The 19654-nt window shown below is 36.0% G+C and overlaps 1 protein-coding gene across 1 annotated transcript in view; it reads right to left on the bottom strand.

Annotated features, from left to right (window-relative positions):
* The window catches only part of LOC145277587 (organic cation transporter protein-like), an 829203-nt gene that overhangs the window by 303751 nt on the left and 505798 nt on the right, over positions 1-19654 (bottom strand). Inside the window, exon 3 of the mRNA XM_080129098.1 lies at positions 17488-17537. The gene's annotated coding sequence lies outside the window, so the exon portion shown is untranslated. The remainder of the gene's footprint in view (positions 1-17487; positions 17538-19654) is intronic.

The raw sequence follows: 19654 nt of genomic DNA, 5'->3' as shown, positions 1-19654 counted from the left end.
AAACAGATAGATAAATAGATAGATAGATAGATAGATAGATAGATAGATAGATGATGTGATTTTCTGAGTTGACCTGCCCAAGTCATTAAAAGAAGATAAGATTCCTTGTCTTATTTTAAGAACTGGTTTCCTTCTAATTAGAAATAATCAAAGACGAACAGTATTGTAGGATTCACTAACAAGCTGTCAAATAAATCTTAGACAACTCATTAGCGACTCCTCACTGGCACTAACAGGAGTTGTTTTCTGGAATTTGAATAGTAACAATTCTCTCTAGATTTCATGAACTCCCCATCTCATTTGATAACAGACTAGTCGTTTTTTTTTGTCATTGCAGCAGTCGTTTACCATTAATTTTTTTTCGCGGGCAACAAGCTTTGGCTTTCTTGAGAATATTCGTAAAAGTAGCCTCTCTAAGGTCCCAGTTCTCTTAAAATCCTTCCACTGGAGGTCGTACTTGTGCTGACTTTCATCGGTCTTTTAATCCTCTCTGAGCTTTGTGCATTATTGAATGAGGTTAATTTCCGTTACATATATGAGTTGTATCAGATGATTGAAGTTTTAGGAGGTTCAATTCCTTTGTGTTCTCGTAATATTCCTGATAGTTTCCTTTCCCACGGTTTCTTGAAATATTCGTTCTATATTTTTGTTCTATTTCTATTTTATTTCAAATGCCTGATTGGCATGCGTTGCTAATGTGTATATGTTTTCACACTCTATAAATCTTCCAAAATATTTAAGCTATTTTTTTATTATTGTCGTGAATTGTATCGTATCAAATCGTTTTATGATTCTAATTTCTCCTGTTATTTTTACACGTTTTTGGAATTGTTCCTGGCTTTTCCAACATAATTGTTATTTTTCTGGTCCTATTAGATACTGATAACTATTATCTTCATTCTTAAACAATGGAATAGCCAAGATATGTTACATATATCTTGATTTAATTTAAAAATAAAAAATGACCAAAGAACATATGCGGAGGTATCCATTCTAATAATTTAATTTAAATAATAATTACTAATAATTAGGAATAATTTAATTAAAAAAATGACCAAAGAACATACGCGGAGGTATCCATTCTAATAATTTAATTTGAATAATAATTACTAATAATTAGGAATAATTTAATTTAAAAATAAAAATGACCAAAGAACATACGCGGAGGTATCCATTCTAATAAGCGCAATTCTAATATTATGCATTTTATTATCGCACTCACTCTCTCTGTCTGCTACTGTCTCTCCTCCCTCGCTCATTCATTTATAAGAAGTCTATTTCGTTTATAATATCCAACGATAAGAATTGATTAGTTTCTCAGACATTATCGAATACCAGTTTTCGTTTGTTTTTCATCAATATAATGGACTTTCCGTCGAAACGCCGTCGGAACGTCCTATTATCAAATCAGGTAAATTTGATTATAGAGAATCATACATTGTGGAGGACATGACCCACTCTTACCACTAATAAAATTATGCATCTACATGTCACGATATGCTATGAGACCGGGTCTAAGTGTTATTTGGAAGCTATCATGCTCCTAAAATAGTGGCTCTACCAAAAACAAAGAATCTAGTCTATACTACTGTTTAATGCACAGCGATGGGTAAGAGAAATTCATTCTCAGCTTTTTGAAGAGTAATTAAAAATAGATGCAATAGCATATGGTCCTTGCCAAAACCCACTGTGCACTTACAATTTAAACGCACCTGAAAGGCAAAATGCATTGCGTTGTAGTTGCATGATAATAACACTAGGTGGATTGAACCGGCTTCCTATGAACGCGGAAGTACTAAGGGAATATAAAATTCAAAGGTGGTCTCCATTCGCCTGTATATCTCCGACAGGGAAGATTACGACGTGGGATTTTGGCAGTTCTTGCATAGAAATGTCCAGGTCCTCTTATACAGAGCACCTGGTATTTCCAAACGGTCACCCATTCGGTACTGTTGCTTAATTTCGGTAATCTAACGAAGTTTACTTTCAACTTTATTATGCCGTATATATATATATATATATATATATATATATATATATATATATATATATATATATATATATAAAATGAAAATTACAATTGAATTTACCAAAATGATCCAAGATGGTAAAATTAAAGTAAATTATAAATATTAAAGAATTAATATTTATAAAATTATCTCAGCCAGATACAAAAACTCGATAATACCAAATAGGAAATAGAGCTTATAATATGAGCAAACAGTTAATGAAATATGTTAAAAAACACTTTGAAATGAGTTAAAAACATATTTAATCTGAAAAGGAAACACTAGATAAATGGATAGTCCTTATTCCGCGGAGTTTCGAAGAAATACTCTCCTTCTCATCAGAGGGTAGGAATTAGCAAACTGCAGGATCGGATTTTGCATGCAGAAGTATTTGATGAAACAACAAATAAGTCAAAGATCTTACTTGAAAACAAAATAAGTTAAGCAGAGGGAATCAAAGATCTTACTTGAAAACAAAATAAGTTAAGCAGAGGGAATATGGTAAAGAAAAAGGTGATTACACATTAATGGATAGTCTGGTGGAAGATAAAAAATCCAGTGACGGTAAAATCCAAATGTAAAACTTCAAGAAAGTTAAAAGAATTTCCATTTGTACAAGTAAAATCCAAAGAAATCCCGTAATTGGAAGAAGATGGTCCATAATAATCCAAACGCAGAAATCCATGGAATAATTCACAAAAAAGTGTGTACAACGAAAAAATAATATTAATAAAAGAAAAATAAGATGTGCTTTTCACTCTACTTCCGAGACATAACTATAAATTAAAAAAATCTGGGAAGAGAAAGGAGAAAAAAATTCTTTTAACTCTTACATACTTTTTATTCCCGCATGATTTTTATACATGCCATTTATTCAAAAGGAGCCAACATTCAGAGGTTATCTTATTTGTATATTTACATCAAAGGAAATGTGTTTTAATAATTGGCTTTAAAATTTTTTAAAGGAAATTAGTAAGAGAATTTAAGTATTTTATTAAAAAAATATTATATAAAGTTGATTTTATTTATTTATAATTTAATTTATCTTTAGTTATTATCATAACAACATCAGATGCGTTTAAAAACGGAAGTAAGTTTTCATTTAACTTATGAGTTATTTCCCTTTAAATGCTAGGATTTTATTTCTTTGTCTGAATTTTAAAGATGAAGATGACTGTGTTATGCTTTCAAAAATCAAAAATATTATCTAGAGCAAGTATATATATATATATATATATATATATATATATATATATATATATATATATATATTAGTGTTGGGACGATTAATCGGAATCGGAACCTAGAATCTAAAAAAATCGGAACTTTAAGAGTATCGGAATCGGTGCCAAAAACGATTCTTTTAATTATCTGTTGTTATTTGATTCTGTTTAAAACAAAACCTCCCACTACTAGTAATAATAATAAGATAATAAATATTTATTGATTTTAAACTACCAATAATGCTAAACCCTATAGATCACCCCAAGTGTATTTTTACCTTTGAGAAAATATGTGGACATTTAACACGTCTTTTCATGGTAATCGGGGAAAACAGCAACTTTATAATATTGAAATCGTTCCATCGCTATATATGGGTTTGTTTTTTTGTTTTTTTTTTCTGTTATTCGCGGCATTTTGAAAAAAAAAAAAAAATCAAAATACATCTTAGACACAAACGTTAAACCCTTCGAACTGAAAAACCGATACGTTCCTCTAATCGATCCTTTTGGAAAGATATAATATACTGCATTAATTATTGCCGAATTCAAGTTAATTTATTTAGCGACAATTTTTTTACAAAATTTTAATATAATTTTGGATATGAGGTTTAGTGTAAAGGGGTGGAGCTGAGAGCTATAAATCTTTGATAAATTGAACAAAATCCTATATTACTTTAGACAAGAAGATTTTTAAGTGATGTGTCAGAAAATTGTTTTGTACGATTCTCTATTCCTATTGATTAAAATAATGATAATAACAATTAATAATAACGTAATATTTATCTAAATGGCGCTGATAGTGAACTTGAATCACACACACACACACACACACACACACACACACACACACACACACATATATATATATATATATATATATATATATATATATATAGTTTAACTCTTACAGCTCTTGTTGTCATAAATTAATCCTATGGAGTACTGTTGCCATATTTGGACAAGAGTTGCTCGGAACACCTTTTCCTGCCATGGGGATTCAAAATAAAATAACCAGATATCAAGCATTTAAGGGATTTGATGGAAGTATGCTCTATACTAAGTCCAAGGATGGAATACTGTTGCCATATCTGGGCAGGAGCTGCTAAAAACGGCATATCCTGCCTTGACAGAGTACAAAATAGACTTCCTGGCTTAGTGGTGGATGCCCTTTTCTCTACTCTGTAACCTCTCTCCCACAGAAGAGACGTTGCGAGCCTATCCTTGTTTTATCGTTATTTTCATGGCAGGTGTTCGTCTGAACTCCAATCCCTGGTCCCCCCTCGCCAAACTTTCATGAAAAAACACCCGTCTAGCTGAATCCACTGTGAAAAATTGCCCCCACTCTATATCTGTGCCTAAATCAAAATGCGGATTCCATGAACAAAGCTTCTTTCTTAGAACTGCACGCCTGTGGAACTCTGTTCCGTCTGCCTGCTTCCCACCGGACTACAACTTGGATGTCTTCAAGTCCAACGTAAACAAATTCCTAATGAACCGCCCCCCTTAAGTAAACACTTCATCAAATCTCCACACTAACGTAATGTACTTGCAATAACCCTTATCCCTGAGTGGCTTCCGGGCCTTGATAAGTGGTGATCACTATGTCAAAAAAAATCATCCTACCGCTCGAGAAAATATCTCACTGCGATGCAAATCTCTTCCCATGGAGTAATGTTGCCATATCTGGGCAGGAGTTGCCCAGAGCACTTTTCCTGCTTTGGCAGAGTTCAAAATCAGCTTCGAAACCAAGTAGGTGATGCCTTTTTCTGTTCTCTGTAACCTCTCTCCCACAGAAGAGACGTTGCGAGCCTGTTTCTATTCTATCGTTATTTTCATGCAAGTGCTCTAATCTAATGTCCACCCTTGCCACACTTTCACAAAAAACACCCAACTAGCTACAACCACAACCATAGATTTCTCCAACTCTCTATCTGTGCGTAAATCTAAAACCAGATCCCATGAACAAAGCTTAAGTTCTTTCTTCGAACTACCCGCCTTTGTAACTCTGTTTCACTGGTCTGCTTTCGAGCCGACTACAACATTGTTGTCTTCAAATTTAATGAAAAAGATAATCAATTTCCACCACTAACGATTACTACGATGTTGTCCCGAGTACCATTGTACACTCATTAACCCTTATCCTTGAGTGCTTCGGACCTTGATAAGTGGTAACTCTTTGTAAAAAGTGTGATTCTTATTTCTTTTGTTTTCACTGTCGTTCCGTTTGTTTACCATCTGTATTCTAATTGTTGTGGTGGCACTCACTCATTTACATATGTGGATAATATTACACATAAATAGCATGACTCGGTTAGTCTGAGTGTGTCTTAACCAGAAGCCAACGAAGGCCGAGCCGAGAGCAGATATGTTCTCCAGCCAAGACTCCCTTACTTGACAACCATTACGTAAATATACTGTAAATATACTTTTTCTGATACACTTCTTATTGATCTACCCTTGTTTGTTGAGTCTTCATTTGTATTGCCTTATACGTTATTTGGTTAAACCTGCAAACATAACAGTTGGCGACGAAGATGAACGTCAAATATAACACTAATATACGCGATGAAATATACAATGCCTCAAGCTAGATATTTTTTTAAAGACGGTGAGTTAATTAATTCAGTTCGGGAATGATGTAGAAAAAGCAGGCAGTTATGTAGGATGATTTACAAAGCCTATCAAATGCACTCATCACCCAATACATTGGGTGCATTCAGTTTATGTATTAATATTTAAGATTTTACAGCGACTGTTAGACTGTATTGGTCCATGGCGTGTGATTTTTCTGAGAGGCGTGTCTCTGGGCGGTTGGTCGTCAATCATAATTAACTAACACATTTGTAACGAGAATGTGTTTATTTTACTTTAAGCCAAAATTCACCAAAGAGAGAGAGAGGGAGAGAGAGAGAGAGAGAGAGAGAGAGAGAAACACACACACACACAGAAAAAAAGGAAAGAGAGAGAGAAACACAGAAGAAAGGAGAGAAAGAGGGAAACACAGAAAAAGGAGAGAGAGGGGGAAACACAGAAAAAAGGAGAGAAAAAGAAAGATAGACAAATAGAGATAGAGTCAGAGTAAGAGAGAGAGTGTACGTATGCATGTATATAAAAGAATTTATATTTATTCAGTTTAAGAGTTGCATACTAATAGTTCAGCTAGCCTCTCAATGAAATTATCAGCGTGCGAATTAGTCACGTGTCCCAGTGACGCAGGTTGTTTCAGGAGGTGTCCGAGTAAGAACAAGTCTGTCCAGATTTCCAGAAGTTACTGTCTGTAATCGGTCCTGGATATGACCTTAAACTATATCCGATGGTGAGGCCCCAGCTTGCGGGCTTTGGGGAGTGTGGAGCCACCCTTTAATTGCCATTGCTCCCAGGTCCGCTCTGACCCGGAGTGGTAGTACCCGTTAGGTTCCCAACTATCGGTTAAATAGAAACCGACTTAAAAAGCAAATATACTGTATTAAAAAATTGCGCTTCAAAATCACACATTAAATAACCCCAAAGGGTTGACATGCCGTAAAACAAAAACAACCAACCAACCAACCAACCAAACTGCCTCTAATCGTTAGAAGTAACTTTGCGTTATTGCATTGTAACGTAGTACGCGTTGACACACATGTTAACATGTAGGGACCCAACACGTTGTAGACTCCGTCGCAAAAAGGAACCAAACAAGGAATAACCGGAATCAATTTTTTTTTCTGTTGAAATGGTAACATATATTTCCGGGTATTTTCCCCGAATAAAACGTGACCATGATCCACTTTCTCTAACATGATCATCTGCACACACATTCTTCCTTTTGTAATCGATTTCTTCTATCTTTGTATACAGCTATCATACGCGCGTCTGCGCTCTGTTACACAATAGCCGTTTATCATTGAACTATCGTGGGGAAACTAATGTAGTCCTTTTCTAGAATTTTAGTGATAATAAGCTTCTTTAATGTCTTAGTACTTTTGGGAGGTCGTGATTGTACTCTCTTTCGTCATTATTTTTATTTTCCCTAAATCTTCACGATGACTTTATACCAACAGAAAGAAAGACAGAGAGTGAAAGAGAGAGATAGAGAGAGAGAGGGGGGGAGAGAGAGTCTAACACTGACAATTTTAAAGTCACATGCTATTAGATATGTTCTGTTCGCTTCCAAACGAAATTCTCAACATGTAAGTTGGCAAGATTCTCCCGGTGGACATTACTTTCCTATCACCTAAATGTGTCTGTACATGTCAAAATTTGAATATCTGAATTACTTGATAACTTCTCGTTTTCATCATATTCAATATCACCTGAATATACAAAACCAGACGGTGAAGCTTTCAGCCACTGTGTAACGAGAATTCCTTGCTGTTGGGGATCAGTGGTTTTGATACTAATTCTTACGAAAAAAATAATTTTGGAATTCAGTAGTAGTGGCTCAATCAGGTATATGAAAAAATAAGCAAATAAATAAATACATTTATAGAAATAACATCATTTTGAATTTTGTGATTGGATAGCAAGGACATAGAATCTGAACCTCCCACATATGGTACATGAAAAAGAAGGAAATATTGTAAGATCAAGTAAAGAATGAAAATTCCTTTTGGGTTTTTCGAATCTTCAATTGTAAACTAACCAGTAATTGTTTTCAAGCAATGTTAAGAGAACTTTCCAAGAGAAAAACATGTGTATTCCTTTTAGTCCTATACACCTTGTTCCCTTGCAAAGACAGGTAGTCTTACATATCACAACCGTTGCATAGCACCAACAAATCACTTTTACTACATATATCAACCATGCATTCTTTTCTAAAACATGATTTAGTTTGTCATTTTCGGTCTCCATCTGTATGTACAGGTTGGAACGATAAAATTGTCTCCATAGAAAAGACAACATGATTCTATTTCCGTTTGATGAAAACCGGTTTTCTTTTATGTTGTTGCAGACCATCTACTAGTTGGCCAGTTGTATACAGATCTCAAGTAATAGGAACTGTCTATCATGTCTGAAAGTGACACAAGGTTCAACGAGCGAGATCGGAGATGCGCCGCTGTACAACTCATGCTTTCTAGCGATCCAAGATATGACATCAGGATCGTTGCCAGCATCTTCAAAATGTAAATCCAGTCGGTTCAGCGCTTGAGAGCACGGCTCAATAAAGTTTCCGGTCACGGTTATGGTCTTTGGTGTGGTTTTAATTAAGGGCCACATCACGCCACCTCTCACATGTTCGAAGTTAACTTGAAAGTCAACACCAAAATATACATGGATGTGGTGAAGAGTTTGGTGATAACCTGGTGAAATCGGGTGGTCACTGGCAGACTCTGAGTATAGCAGAAGGATTCAGCGTCGCCCCACAAATCCAAAGAAACCCAGCCTTGGCTTCAGAAGAAGTGCTACGACTTCGTACCATTCTCTCACTGACCCCCTCCTCCCCCGGCCTGAACCATCTGGAATACTTTGTTTGGTCATGCGTTGAGAACATCCCCAGCATGACATCCCGCAACACCAAAAATAGCCTGATCGTCGCCATCTGCCGAGTATTCGCCGAGCTCCTGCCGGCACTAGTATAAATGGCATGCTCCTGGATCTTTATCCGTATCAAGGCAGTGATTGAGGTCGAAGGCGGCTACATTGAATAGATGTCAACTCTATTACATAATAAAGTTACCTGGATTGATTTTTAATAAACGTTTTGAAATATAACTGTATTTTTATTTTCTTTAGGGCGACAATTTCTCGTTCCACCCTGTAATAAACAAACTGATAACATTGGCAGATGTATACATTCTACTGAGTGACATTCAGTTTTTATTGTTTTATAATCGCTATCATTCATTTTCATTTCTAACTTACATTACTTTTTTATTCCAACGATAAAGCAATAATGTTCAACTGATTTGATGGTCACAAACCAATTTTCAGAAATTATTAGATACTTAGCAAATTGTCTATAGTCTTCTATCTTCAGAGTCGTTGTTTCGGTGAATTGTGGTAAACATTGACTGTTCGATATTGTCCACTTGACTGCAATGTACACGAGCGACCTTCCTTTCACTGATGATCAATTTTGTCAACAGTTTTTATATTTTGATTAGAAAATATAAAAAAAAGCATCAAATTAATTAGTGAATGAATGCAATTACTCTGAAATTGATGAACGATATGATGAAATGAAAAGTACCTGTTAACCTGAGCGGGATGATTGGATGGAAATACATAGAAAAAAATTAGTAATTAGCGCTGTGGAAATTCTTAGTTAGCTGACCTTCATTTTTATTTTCTGTTATTTGAAATCAGGTGCTATCCATATGAGTTGGAACAATTGTATTGAAAACATTGCCAGGGCCGCTGCGAAAAAGGTAGGCTCTCTCTACCGTGCTAGAAAACTACTGACACCCGAAAGTATCCTGTATCTCTATAAGGCCACCATTCGCCCATGTATGGAGTATTGTTGTCACATTTGGGCTGGTGCATCTGCTACTAGTCTCTCGCTCCTAGACAAGGTTAAAAAAGAGTCGCCAATCTGATAGGCCCTGAAGTGGCATCTAAGCTTCAGCCTCTGTCCCATCGACGAAACGTTGCATCCCTCTGCCTGTTCTACAAGTATTTTAATGGTGAATGCTCTGACGAACTGCAAACACTTGTGCCCCCAGGACGTAGACACCCTCGACAAACCCGACAGGCAGCTTAATCCCACCCCCACACAGTAGAGATCCCTAGATGTAAAAGATCTTTCTACTCCAGTAGTTTCTTCCCCAGAACCGCTACACTCTGGGATTCCATTCCAAGTTCCTGCTTCCCTAACTGTACTGACATGCAGAAGTTCAAGTGCAACGTGAACCGACATCTTGCTGCCCAAATCCCAACATAGTGCCCCAGTAGTTGCTGCCCCTGATAGTAGCCCCCTACACCAAAGTAGCAATGCGCCTTGTTTGGGGTGAAAATGTAATAATAAAAAAAAATATGTACGTGTCGTATTATAACCTGATCTTTATAGGTTCAAAAATACGAAAGGTACTGCAGCAAAAAAAAAAAAAAAAAAAGGTTCAAAACATGTTTTTTTTAAAATAACTTTTACATTTTATACATTTTATTATCCTCTTAGCACACTCTTCACTTTTCATATAGTGTCAACTCGTACTCCTTCGCTTGAAAGAATCAAAAGACAGAACGTTTGTTCATCTCGGCTTCAAGTTTCGATCTTTCAATTTCTCCCGATTTTCTCTTAATCAGTGACGTAATTATCAGAAGCGTCCTTTTTAACACAATCCACATACAGCGAAAGACAAACGGCGCAAGTACACTAAAATAGCGAAATTCGAAAAATGAAACAAAAATCGATTAAAAAAAAACAATGGTATCTACTGACCTTTTGTATCAATTTCAACTAAAAGCAACATCTGCTTAATTGCCATGTTAGAAGTATTAAATATTACTGAATTATTAAAAAAATGCACGAGTTTTCGATCTTTATCATAAAACCCCTTTACATATTTCTTTGGAAAACGTGACATAATAACGAGGGGAGTAACTCAGTTATCATAAAATAAGGAAAATATATAAAAATGGCAATAGTTACACGCTATTTATCTCCCTTTAGAACTCTTCGGTGTGTTTTTAGCCAAACATGTTATATTGGCTACTTTTCGTAAGAAATTCTTTTCTTTAATAATTTTTCTACCTTATAGTTTTTCGTAATTTTTGGATATATTCATTAACATGACAATTAAGTGAAGACCATTGGTTTGCCTCGAAATTCAATATTAAAAATTTCGAATTTCGCTATTAAACTGTAGTTACACAGCACCAGACAAACTATATATATATTTTTAACTTTTAACAGTGCATCGTGTTCTTACTTGCGTCAATATGGTGTGATGAAAAGTCTACATCGTATGATATTTCGGATAAATTTCCCTTCTGCAGATATGTATTCGACTTTAATTTAAGCGTGCATCTCTGTATGCATGTTTGAACGAAAGTCCTACATACCTCTGAATAAGGTGATTTTCCGAAATATCATACAATACATAACTTCCATCAGATCACACTGATGCAAGTAAGAACACTATAATTTTTTATATTTCACTTTCGTTTCAACTTTGAAATTATCAAAACAATCACAGTCGTATCTAAAATACGACGTCTATCCTGTATATGGATGTATATCTCGTTAACATCAAGGTTATAATTCTCATATACTGAATTGCGTTTCCGATTACCTCATGTACATGCGTGCGTACTTGTGTGTGTGTATATAATATATAAATATGTTTTAAACAAGGCCAACCCTGCGGCGCAATGAAAGCGAAAGTGAGGTTAGCTGGGAGAGAGAGAGAGAGAGAGAGAGAGAGAGAGAGAGAGAGAGAGAGAGAGAGAGAGAGAGAGAGAAACGAGGAAGGCCTTAGTCGCGTGGAATCTTAGGAGGCAACAACATGTTCATGATGTATAAGCATTGACGATATTAGGAAACAGTCATGAGAGAATGCTCATCAAATCTATTACATATATAAAAGTGAACGTGTCTGTGTGTGTGTCTGTGTACATTTTCCTACGCAATAACTGTGTCAATTTTTAGTCTAAAGACTCGAAATTTGATATACAGAGTACTGAGATTTGGGAATATCTTTGTGGCCGGTTTTCGGCCAAAGATTTAACTCGTAAGGGGTCAAAGTTCATCGATTTGACCTTTAAGAACTCTATCACACTCCTTCGGCAATTTTGGGTCTAGTTACTAAAAATTTTAGATATAGGTTACTTGGACATGTATGTAACTTAATAACTTGATTTGATTCCAAAACAATACATGTTAAGTGGTCATAATAGGGGTCAAAGTTAAAAAAAATTGACCGTTTTTTTTTGCTCAACATACACCTCTACACACCCGGGCAACGCCGGGCACTCATGCTAGTATATCTATAAAAGTGAACGTGTCTATGTGTCTGTGTACATTTTCTTTCGCAATAACTGTGTTAATTTTCAGTCTACAGACTCGAAATTTGATATACAGGGTATTGAGATTTGGTAAAATCGATCTGATTGGTTTTCGGTCAGAAATTTGGCGATTATGGGGTCAAAGTTCAACGATTTAACCTTTGAGAACTCTACCAAACTCTTCCGACAATTTGGGGTCTAAACACTTGAACTTTTAGATATGGGTTCCTTGGACAGGGATCTAACTCGATTTTAGCCCAAAACAATACATTTTAAAGGGTAATAATAGGGGTCAAAGTTTAAAAAAAAAATTGACTGTTTTTTTAATTTATTTTTTTTGCTCAGAATATACCTCCAAACACCCGGGCAACACCGGGCACCCATGCTGGTATATCTATAAAAGTGAACTTGTCTGTATGTATGTCTCTGTGTGTGCCTGTGTGTCTGTGTGTGTACATTTCCCTACGCAATAATTTTGTCAATTTTAAGTCTACAGACTCGAAATTCGATATACCCAGTACTGAGATTTGGGAAAATCTGTGTAATCCATTTTCGGCCAGAAATTTGGCTATTAAGTGGTAAAAGTTCAACTCCTCCGACAATTTTGGGTATAGATACTTGAAATTTTAGATATAGATTCATTGAACATGGATCTAACTTAATAACTTGATTTGTGCCCAAAACAATAAATTTTAAGGGTTCAATATAGAGGGCAAAATTTAAAAAAATTAATCTTTGCAGTTTCAACCAAATTACTAAGACAATTTCTGGTCTAAACATTTGAAACTTTACATAAAGGGTATTAAGAAATAGGGCAAGCTTTTTAATGGGTTTGGGTCGAAAATTTTTGTTACCAATATATAAATGTATGTATGTATGTATGTTTGCATGTGTGCCTTAAACTTTCGACAGAGGCGACGGATTTTTACAAGATCAATATCGTCTTGAAGTTCGACATTTCAGACAACAAATATCGAAAAATTGGCTAAAAATATTAATATCTTCACCTTCAACTTGGCAGTTTTCTACAACGGGATATCTTTGAAAATTAACCTCTCTTTTCTATTGTCTAGCCTTTATTAAAACCTACGTCACTTCCGGTTTGGCGGTGATTGTAACGACAAAGACGTCAGGTTTTTCCCCCCGTTCTTTTCCTCCTTCGCAGTATGGGTTCGAGCTTGCCTTTCTACTACCACATTTTTTTTTTTGCTCAACACACACATCCAAACACCCGGGCAACGCCGGGCTGAAATATATACGTGAATGTGCCTCTGTGTGTATGTGTGTGTCTGTCTGTCTGTGTGTTTGTGCACATTTTCCTACGCAATAACTCTGTCAATTTTAAGTCCACATACTCGAAATTTGATATGCAAGATTCAGAGATTTGGGAAAATCTTTGTAATTGGTTTTCGGACAGATATTTGGCTGTTAAGAGGTCAAAGTTCAACGATTTGACCTTTCAGAACTCTAACAAACCCCTCCGATAATTTTGGATCTAAACACTTGAAATTTTAGATATAGGTTCCTTGGATGTGGACGTAACCTAATAACTTGATTTAAGCCCAAAACAATAAATTTTCAGGGGTCATAATAGGGGTCAAAGTTAAAAATTTTTTTTTTTTTTTTTTTTGCTCAACATACACCTCCAAACACCCGGGCAACACCGGGCTGCTATGCTAGTCTTATATAAAAGCTTATTTCTTTCAAATCAGTGATTTCTTCATTCTTGCTTAACATTATTTGTAGATGTCCCCAGATACGAAAGAGAGGCCGACACGAGGCGAAATTGGACGACGACGGTTATAATTGTAATGCGATAAGACTTGTTTTGAATTCGTTTTCTCATTGTGGACGTAAGACGTAGAATATCTCTGGGGAGGGAGGCATGCAACATTGTTAACTAACAACATAGTGATTAAATTTTTGTCATTAATCATTTCTTTCCTGTTCTGCACCATGGATTTTTTTTTTTAGAAATGTTGCTGTCATGAAAATCACGCGTGGCATGAAATGATTATTTGTCCTCGATGTAAATGTTGTCCAAATTTGAATATTTAACCATTTCAACCTTGCATACCCGATATATCGGTTCTACAAACAAAACTAAAACGACGACACGGCCGAGATTTGGACCTTCTTCTAATACGTTATCAAATAATTTTGTTAATCGCCTATTGTGTTTTTTAGCGAATTATTTCTTAATTAGGTCAGGGTAAAAACGATTAAAAAATCTGCGTTCCATAGGCTTAACTCATATTCCTATTCAAATTTACACGCTTGTCATCGAGGAAAAAAAACTCTAATATCTTTCAAAAATAATATATCGAAGATGATCACTCTACAGCTATCTGCAATTCTATCTGTACCCCTCTATTTCTCTCTACCTTTCGCACCCTCTTTCCCTCTTCCTATCTATCTATCTATCTATCTATCTATCTATCCCTTAATTAATCCCGTTTTTAGTTTCCCCTTTTTTATCACTGCCCATTTCGTAAGTTTTCCCTCACTCTTATTTTTTCCAAATCAAACTGTCTACTTCGGTCTTTCCATCTCTATTCCCTTTTAGTCTCTCGTTTTCTGTTTATTTCTTTAAATTTTTGTCGCATTAGCACGAATATTCATTCATGCTACTTAAAAGGAATGAGAAGAGGTTTTGCTATAATGGATGTTATTACAGACTATGAAATTGTAGAGTTGAAATACAGTTGGATATTTTACATATACTAACTATTCACCGCTTATAAAAACCCCAAAACTACTCCAGGATAAGGCCGTTTAGCTTTGAGCACTGAAGAACAAACGATGATAAACACTACTACATTGGAGTAAACTCTCTGTTCATCTGATTATGATTCGTGTGAGTTCTTGTTTCTAAGCTTTAGGGGATTATCAGGGAATCCATTTTGAAAGCAATGAGGCTATCAGTCGTAATGCAGAAACTGAGGGTTATTTCAGAATAATCTGGCCTTATATAAAATCGTTATAGAAAAGGATGGGAAATCTATTAAGCCCAAAATGGCTAATGTGAAAGAGAACGTACCTGACTCGTTGTGCATCTACCTATATAAGGGTCAGATATATTTTAAGATTGAATATTGCTGTTTCAGCAAACCAGTTGGAAGGACCTTATTTCTTCAGAGAAGAAATATTGCTAGTCTTTCTCTACGTTATTGTTATTTTCATGGAAGATGCTATAGTAAGCCACAGTCTCTGATTCCATCTTGCAAGACATTTAGAGATAAAACTTGTTCCTCTATAACAGGCGGAATTTTCATGAATTGATATTTTTCAAAGAACTTCTTGATAGTGGAACATAATAGCGCAGGATTGCTTTTTCTGCTGACTAATGCAAGGAAATCATCAAATCTAATATAAATAAGTACCTGTCATAGATTATTCCCATGAGTCAGTTATTTTAAACATTTTCCTCCCACCTTTAACAAACGTCTGATTCAAAATATACATTCGATAACTAACAATGATAACTAATACTAACATACGAGCTGGCTTAAATAAGTTTCCAGACGTCTTTTGTATGACCATTTTTATTGATAGTACACACATGAAACTCTAGTTCTATTCGAGGTAATCTCCTCCGGCTACAATGCACTTGTCGTACCGTTCCAACAACTACCGGAAGGCCCCATGGAAGTCGTCTTATGTGAGCAGGTCAATGACTCTCGTCACAGCCTCTTTCATCTCCTCAATTGTCTTATAACGACAGCCTCTATGGTTTTCCTTGAGCTTAGGGAATGACGAAAAGCTACAGGGAGCAAAGTCTGGACTATAGGATGGGTGAGGAACTGTCTTGATGTCTGTCTTACTCAAATACTCTTTGACAAGGATGGAATTGTGGACTGGATCACTGTCTTGATGGAAATGCCACTGGACCGATTTGATGAGTGCTGGCCTCTTCTGACAGAACTTCTTCCTGAACTTCCCTTAAAACGTCAACATAGTAGTCCTTGTTGACTGTCTGTTCAGTTGGTGCCCAGTGCATGTATTAATGCTGTCAAAAATAATAGTAATAGTATTTAATACAAACCCTACAAAAAGAAAATTCAAAATGACCTTTCAGTAGCGATTGCCGATGCACATGTGTTTTTGTGGCTCTAATCTCTCACTGAAGCCCCTGAAATAATCATTCAGGAGGTTTTTTTCTAGTTGAGAATCGCTGTTATAAGTAATTAAACATGAATTATTTCATTTGTCATTTTCAATTCTCTCATAATATTCTTTATCATAACCAACAATTCATTATTCGCTTTAACTCAAATCTTTAATTCACTTTTCCTTGATAAGTGATTATTCAACAATGTAAAAGGTAATTTGTCATTTAAAATCGATATAGATTTCAACATCAGTCAAGTTAACTTTCATACACATGTCGTAAACTATGATCCATGGTAAAAAAATTGATTAAGCAATTGATGAGAAGAAATAATTCATACGAGTACTACCAGAGGATAATCTCGCATACCGGTCTGTTAACATGCTAATGGGGTCATCAGGAGAAAACGCGTTCTACATCGGGGCCTTCTGTTAAATATTGTCAGGCAAAGCCGTAAAGGAAAACATTCCATGGGTTGCGTAAACGGAAACGGATTAAAATATTTCTACCATTATCTAATTGAATGCATAATTTGACCCCGAAATATGTGAGCAGATATTGGAAAAAGGTTGAGACAATAGAAATATTAAAAGTTCCAATGGGAAAGAATGTGATTATAAATAAAATCGTCACAGAACAAAAGTCAGTCAGTCAGTGTGTGTGTGTGTTTGTGTGTGTGTGTGTGTGAGAGAGAGAGAGAGAGAGAGAGAGAGAGAGAGAGAGAGAGAGTTTAGGCATTTCTTCCCCACCAGCCAACCGTCTAATCACGCACTCCCTCATTTTTCAATGAACGTTAAAACAAGAATACAAAAATTTGTTACAGAAAAAAACTGATTATCGGAGTGAAATAAAAACAATAATATATTTTGTGGATCAGCTGTGTTGTGATTTTTACTTCGCTGTCAGTGTGTGTATATTAGATCTACTTGCGTGTCGGTGTAAAATTACTACAATTCTTATCCCACTATCCCGTCATTTATTTTCAGCCGCATTCAATGCCTTGCCTTGTCCACCGTTTGTTTTTCCTTTGGGAATTTATCCACTTTTCCTATGACTCAGACCTAATGTCAATTACCAAACTTTCATTCTGTGGCCAACGAATCCTTTACAATCCACCTCCACAGTAAATCATTTCTGAATTGAGTCATATTTGCATCGTAAATTTCTGAATGCTACAAATCCTATCAAGTGAGAATGGAAATTGTGATGTCAGACTTACCTTTCCTTTTGAAACAGATTATCAGAATCCCTAAATGACAAACTGCAGACCTGAAATTAAAACAATATACATATAAGCTTATTCCGTCTGACAACATAGAAACCAATTTATAAATTATTAACTAAAATATTATCAATACCTGATATCCGATTTAAATAATTTTTGGATAACGAAAATATGTATGATGTGAAGAATTTACTATACTATGTTCAGACTACGTAATGATTTCTTACTTGATCATATCTGCGTGCAATATTCAATAGAATTACACCATGCGACACTTGCAAGTTTTTAGTTCAGCGTTTTACCATTTGTTTTTTTTTCTTTTTTAAATTGGGATTCATCACTTATCAAGCTCCGAAGGCGCTCGAGGATAAGGGTTAATGAATGTTAGATGATAGTGTAGTAATCGTTAATGGTGTAAATAAGGTATAATTTGATTATTTATGAGGACGATTCAATAAGAATTTGTTTAAATTGGATTTGAAGATTGCTATGTTGTATTCAACTGGAAAACAGGCCAGCAGAACAGTGTTTTAAAGGTGGGCAAGTTTGGGAAATAAGCTTTGTTCATAGAATCTGCGTTTAGATTTAGGCAGCGATAGAGAGTGGGGGAAATCATATATAGTGGTTGTAGTTGTCGAGTTTTTTGTGAAAGTTTGGCAAGGGGGGCCGTGGATTGGAGTTCAGTCGAGCACTTGCTATGAAAATAGGGATAGAGCAGAGGTAGGATCGCAACGTCTCTTCTGTGGGAAAAAAGGTTGCAGGGAAGGGAAAATAGCATCACCTACTAGGTTTCAAAAGCGGTTTTGAATTCTATCAAGGCAGGATAGGCGCGCCGAGCAGATCTTGCCCAGATGTGGCAACAGTACTTCATTTTAGGGCGAACCTGGCTCTTAAATTTTTTTTTTTATTATTCAATTTTCACCCCAAACAAGGCACAGTGCCACTTTGAAGCAGGGGGCTACTATTAGGGACTTAATTAGCGGGGTCATTATGAAGGGAGATGAGTAGAAAGATGTTTGTTAACATTACACTTGAACTTCTGCATATCAGTGCAGTTGGGAAAGCAGAATCCTGGAAGGGAGTTCCAAAGACCCGCAGTTCTGGGGAAGAAAATATTGGAGTAAAAGGCTTGCACCTAGGGATCTCTACTGTAAAGGGATGAGACTTAATAGCTTGTCGGGTTTGTCGGGGGTAGTTACGTCGGGGAGGTACAAGTGTTTGCAGTTCGTCAGAGCATTCACCATTAAAGTATTTGTAGAACAGGCAGAGGGATGCAACATCTCGTCGATGGGACAGATGCTGAAGCCTAGATGACAGTTCAGGACCTATCAGGTTGGCGACTCTCTTTTGAACCCTGTCCAGGAGCGAGAGACAAGCAGCAGATGCACCAGCCCAAATGTGACAACAGTACTCCATACATGGGCGAATGATGGCCTTATAGAGGTATAGGATACTGTCAGGCGTAAGTAGTTTTCTAGCACGGTAGAGGGAGCCAACCTTCCTTGCAGCAGCCTTGGCAATGCTCTCATTGTATCTATTCCGGTTCATACTCCCTGTAAATGTTAGACCAAGGAGTTTAAAAGAAGTACTTTCAGGCAATGTGTTCTTGGCCATTGCTATTGGTGGTAGAGAAGGTTTCTTGTAGTTATTGAAGGAAACAAGCTTAGTCTTAGCAGCATTGAATGTGACCAACCATTTTTGTCCCTATTCCACTACAGATTGGAGGTCATCCTCTAGTGTTTCTGCCATTTCCTTGGATATGTGTTCATTTGTTTTCCCTTCATATCTGTTATAGAGAGTGGTGTCATCGGCAAATATACCCATCTCCGAAACAATTCTATCAGGGAGGTCATTTATGAATATCAGGAATAATAGAGGTCCAAGGATAGACCCCTGAGGTACTCTCGCATTTATATCATAAATAGATAGAGAATTGCATTGTTCCTTTCGTGTTTTCATGTTTTATATTTTCTATATCTTTATAATTCATCCAAGGCTAAATCACTAATACTAATTGAAATAAAAGGAAAGATAAATAAACTTCAATACAAGAAAAAAAGAAATTTGTAGATTTTCGATTTACTTTAAACTCCATGTGTCTATATTTTTATGAGTGGGGTCAACAATTATCAAAGCCCGAAGGCCATTCAATGATGAGCGT

The sequence above is a fragment of the Euprymna scolopes genome, chromosome 6, assembly GCF_053919585.1.
Source record: "Euprymna scolopes isolate OS-2025 chromosome 6, ASM5391958v1, whole genome shotgun sequence".
NCBI lineage: Eukaryota > Metazoa > Mollusca > Cephalopoda > Sepiida > Sepiolidae > Euprymna > Euprymna scolopes.
The sequence above is the reverse complement of the archived record's forward strand: the minus strand, read 5'-3'. Positions and strand labels throughout refer to the sequence as shown.